Below are 6,000 nucleotides of genomic sequence, written 5' to 3' on the forward strand. Positions count from 1 at the left end.
AACCTAGTGGCATCCTAAAAGTGGCTGTTGGACTTCCATTAGTGTCCCACTGGTGCAAACCTATGTGCAGCACCTCTGCATTGCACACTCAAACTCATTGTTACTAAGCCATTATACTAGCAAACACTGAGTAAACTTAGTGGCATCCTAAAAGTGGCTGTTGGACTTCCATTAGTGTTCCACTGGTGCAAAGCTATTTGCAGCACCACTGCATTGCACACTCAAACTCATTGTTACTAAGCCATTATACTAGCAAACACTGAGTAAACTTAGTGGCATCCTAAAAGTGGCTGTTGGACTTCCATTAGTGTCCCACTCGTGCAAACCTATGTGCAGCACCTTTGCATTGCACACTCAAACTCATTGTTACTAAGCCATTATACTAGCAAACACTGAGTAAACTTAGTGGCATTCTAAAAGTGGCTGTTGGACTTCCATTAGTGTCCCACTGGTGCAAACCTATGTGCAGCACCTCTGCATTGCACACTCAAACTCATTGTTACTAAGCCATTATACTAGCAAACACTGAGTAAACTTAGTGGCATCCTAAAAGTGGCTGTTTGACTTCCATTATTGTTCCACTGGTGCAAATCTATTTGCAGCACCACTGCATTGCACACTCAAACTCATTGTTACCAAGCCATTATACTAGCAAACACTGAGTAAACTTAGTGGCATCCTATAATTGGCTGTTGGACTTCCATTAGTGTCCCACTGGTGCAAACCTATGTGCAGCACCTCTGCATTGCACACTCAAACTCATTGTTACTAAGCCATTATACTAGCAAACACTGAGTAAACTTAGTGGCATCCTAAAAGTGGCTGTTGGACTTCCATTAGTGTCCCACTCGTGCAAACCTATGTGCAGCACCTCTGCATTGCACATTCAAACTCATTGTTACTAAGCCATAATACTAGCAAACACTGAGTAAACTTAGTGGCATTCTAAAAGTGGCTGTTGGACTTCCATTAGTGGCCCACTGGTGCAAACCTATGTACAGCAACTCTGCATTGCACACTCAAACTCATTGTTACTAAGCCATTATACTAGCAAACACTGAGTAAACTTAGTGGCATCCTAAAAGTGGCTGTTGGACTTCCATTAGTGTCCCACTGGTGCAAACCTATGTGCAGCACCTCTGCATTGCACACTCAAACTCATTGTTACTAAGCCATTATACTAGCAAACACTGAGTAAACATAGTGGCATCCTAAAAGTGCCTGTTGGACTTCCATTAGTGTCCCACTGGTGCAAACCTATGTGCAGCACCTCTGCATTGCACACTCAAACTCATTGTTACTAAGCCATTATACTAGCAAACACTGAGTAAACTTAGTGGCATCCTAAAAGTGGCTGCTGGACTTCCATTAGTGTCCCACTGGTGCAAAGCTATTTGCAGCACCACTGCATTCCACACTCAAACTCATTGTTACTAAGCCATTATACTAGCAAACACTGAGTAAACTTAGTGGCATCCTAAAAGTGGCTGTTGGACTTCCATTAGTGTCCCACTGGTGCAAACCTATGTGCTCAAACTCATTGTTACTAAGCCATTATACTATCAAACACTGAGGAAACTTAGTGGCATCCTAAAAGTGGCTGTTGGACTTCCATTAGTGTGCCACTGGTGCAAACCTATGTGCAGCACCTCTGTATTGCACACTCAAACTCATTGTTACTAAGCCATTATACTAGCAAACACTGAGTAAACTTAGTGGCATCCTAAAAGTGGCTGTTGGACTTCCATTAGTGTCCCACTCGTGCAAACCTATGTGCAGCACCTCTGCATTGCACACTCAAACTCATTGTTACTAACCCATTATACTAGCAAACACTGAGAAAACTTAGTGGCATCCTAAAAGTGGCTGTTGGACTTCCATTGGTGTCCCACTGGTGCAAACCTATGTGCAGCACCTCTGCATTGCACACTAAAACTCATTGTTACTAAGCCATTATACTAGCAAACACTGAGTAAACATAGTGGCATCCTAAAAGTGGCTGTTGGACTTCCATTAGTGTCCCACTGGTGTAAACCTATGTGCAGCACCTCTGCATTGCAAACTCAAACTCATTGTTACTAAGCCATTATACTAGCAAACACTGAGTAAACTTAGTGGCATCCTAAAAGTGGCTGTTGGACTTCCATTAGTGTCTCACTTGTGCAAAGCTATTTGCAGCACCACTGCATTGCACACTCAAACTCATTGTTACTAAGCCATTATACTAGCAAACACTGAGTAAACTTAGTGGCATCCTAAAAGTGGCTGTTGGACTTCCATTAGAGTTCCACTGGTGCAAAGCTATTTGCAGCACCACTGCATTGCACACTCAAACTCATTGTTACTAAGCCATTATACTAGCAAACACTGAGTAAACTTAGTGGCATCCTAAAAGTGGCTGTTGGACTTCCATTAGTGTCCCACTCGTGCAAACCTATGTGCAGCACCTCTGCATTGCACACTCAAACTCATTGTTACTAAGCCATTATACTAGCAAACACTGAGTAAACTTAGTGGCATTCTAAAAGTGGCTGTTGGACTTCCATTAGTGTCCCACTGGTGCAAACCTATGTGCAGCACCTCTGCATTGCACACTCAAACTCAATGTTACTAAGCCATTATACTAGCAAACACTGAGTAAACTTAGTGGCATCCTAAAAGTGGCTGTTTGACTTCCATTATTGTTCCACTGGTGCAAATCTATTTGCAGCACCACTGCATTGCACACTCAAACTCATTGTTACCAAGCCATTATACTAGCAAACACTGAGTAAACTTAGTGGCATCCTATAATTGGCTGTTGGACTTCCATTAGTGTCCCACTGGTGCAAACCTATCTGCAGCACCTCTGCATTGCACACTCAAACTCATTGTTACTAAGCCATTATACTAGCAAACACTGAGTAAACTTAGTGGCATCCTAAAAGTGGCTGTTGGACTTCCATTAGTGTCCCACTCGTGCAAACCTATGTGCAGCACCTCTGCATTGCACATTCAAACTCATTGTTACTAAGCCATAATACTAGCAAACACTGAGTAAACTTAGTGGCATTCTAAAAGTGGCTGTTGGACTTCCATTAGTGGCCCACTGGTGCAAACCTATGTACAGCAAATCTGCATTGCACACTCAAACTCATTGTTACTAAGCCATTATACTAGCAAACACTGAGTAAACTTAGTGGCATCCTAAAAGTGGCTGTTGGACTTCCATTAGTGTCCCACTGGTGCAAACCTATGTGCAGCACCTCTGCATTGCACACTCAAACTCATTGTTACTAAGCCATTATACTAGCAAACACTGAGTAAACTTAGTGGCATCCTAAAAGTGGCTGCTGGACTTCCATTAGTGTCCCACTGGTGCAAACCTATGTGCTCAAACACATTGTTACTAAGCCATTATACTATCAAACACTGAGGAAACTTAGTGGCATCCTAAAAGTGGCTGTTGGACTTCCATTAGTGTGCCACTGGTGCAAACCTATGTGCAGCACCTCTGTATTGCACACTCAAACTCATTGTTACTAAGCCATTATACTAGCAAACACTGAGTAAACTTAGTGGCATCCTAAAAGTGGCTGTTGGACTTCCACTAGTGTTCCACTGGTGCAAAGCTATTTGCAGCACCACTGCATTGCACACTCAAACTCATTGTTACTAAGCCATTATACTAGCAAACACTGAGTAAACTTAGTGGCATCCTAAAAGTGGCTGTTGGACTTACATTAGTGTCCCACTCGTGCAAACCTATGTGCAGCACCTCTGCATTGCACACTCAAACTCATTATTACTAACCCATTATACTATCAAACACTGAGTAAACTTAGTGGCATCCTAAAAGTGGCTGTTGGACTTCCATTGGTGTCCCACTGGTGCAAACCTATGTGCAGCACCTCTGCATTGCACACTAAAACTCATTGTTACTAAGCCATTATACTAGCAAACACTGAGTAAACATAGTGGCATCCTAAAAGTGGCTGTTGGACTTCCATTAGTGTCCCACTGGTGCAAACCTATGTGCAGCACCTCTGCATTGCACACTCAAACTCATTGTTACTAAGCCATTATACTAGCAAACACTGAGTAAACTTAGTGGCATCCTAAAAGTGGCTGTTGGACTTCCATTAGTGTCTCACTGGTGCAAAGCTATTTGCAGCACCACTGCATTGCACACTCAAACTCATTGTTACTAAGCCATTATACTAGCAAACACTGAGTAAACTTAGTGGCATCCTAAAAGTGGCTGTTGGACTTCCATTAGTGTCCCACTGGTGCAAACCTATGTGCAGCACCTCTGCATTGCACACTCAAACTCATTGTTACTAAGCCATTATACTATCAAACACTGAGGAAACTTAGTGGCATCCTAACAGTGGCTGTTGGACTTCCATTAGGTTCCCACTGGTGCAAACCTATGTGCAGCACCTCTGCATTGCACACTCAAACTCATTGTTACTAAGCCATTATACTAGCAAACACTGAGTAAACCTAGTGGCATCCTAAAAGTGGCTGTTGGACTTCCATTAGTGTCCCACTGGTGCAAACCTATGTGCAGCACCTCTGCATTGCACACTCAAACTCATTGTTACTAAGCCATTATACTAGCAAACACTGAGTAAACTTAGTGGCATCCTAAAAGTGGCTGTTGGACTTCCATTAGTGTTCCACTGGTGCAAAGCTATTTGCAGCACCACTGCATTGCACACTCAAACTCATTGTTACTAAGCCATTATACTAGCAAACACTGAGTAAACTTAGTGGCATCCTAAAAGTGGCTGTTGGACTTCCATTAGTGTCCCACTCGTGCAAACCTATGTGCAGCACCTCTGCATTGCACACTCAAACTCATTGTTACTAACCCATTATACTAGCAAACACTGAGTAAACTTAGTGGCATCCTAAAAGTGGCTGTTGGACTTCCATTGGTGTCCCACTGGTGCAAACCTATGTGCAGCACCTCTGCATTGCACACTAAAACTCATTGTTACTAAGCCATTATACTAGCAAACACTGAGTAAACATAGTGGCATCCTATAAGTGGCTGTTGGACTTCCATTAGTGTCCCACTGGTGCAAACCTATGTGCAGCACCTCTGCATTGCACACTCAAACTCATTGTTACTAAGCCATTATACTAGCAAACACTGAGTAAACTTAGTGGCATCCTAAAAGTGGCTGTTGGACTTCCATTAGTGTCTCACTGGTGCAAAGCTATTTGCAGCACCACTGCATTGCACACTCAAACTCATTGTTAGTAAGCCATTATACTAGCAAACACTGAGTAAACTTAGTGGCATCCTAAAAGTGGCTGTTGGACTTCCATTAGTGTCCCACTGGTGCAAACCTATGTGCAGCACCTCTGCATTGCACACTCAAACTCATTGTTACTAAGCCATTATACTATCAAACACTGAGGAAACTTAGTGGCATCCTAAAAGTGGCTGTTGGACTTCCATTAGGTTCCCACTGGTGCAAACCTATGTGCAGCACCTCTGCATTGCACACTCAAACTCATTGTTACTAAGCCATTATACTAGCAAACACTGAGTAAACCTAGTGGCATCCTAAAAGTGGCTGTTGGACTTCCATTAGTGTCCCACTGGTGCAAACCTATGTGCAGCACCTCTGCATTGCACACTCAAACTCATTGTTACTAAGCCATTATACTAGCAAACACTGAGTAAACTTAGTGGCATCCTAAAAGTGGCTGTTGGACTTCCATTAGTGTTCCACTGGTGCAAAGCTATTTGCAGCACCACTGCATTGCACACTCAAACTCATTGTTACTAAGCCATTATACTAGCAAACACTGAGTAAACTTAGTGGCATCCTAAAAGTGGCTGTTGGACTTCCATTAGTGTCCCACTCGTGCAAACCTATGTGCAGCACCTTTGCATTGCACACTCAAACTCATTGTTACTAAGCCATTATACTAGCAAACACTGAGTAAACTTAGTGGCATTCTAAAAGTGGCTGTTGGACTTCCATTAGTGTCCCACTGGTG

Source organism: Anomaloglossus baeobatrachus, chromosome 1 (genome assembly GCF_048569485.1).
Source record: "Anomaloglossus baeobatrachus isolate aAnoBae1 chromosome 1, aAnoBae1.hap1, whole genome shotgun sequence".
NCBI lineage: Eukaryota > Metazoa > Chordata > Amphibia > Anura > Aromobatidae > Anomaloglossus > Anomaloglossus baeobatrachus.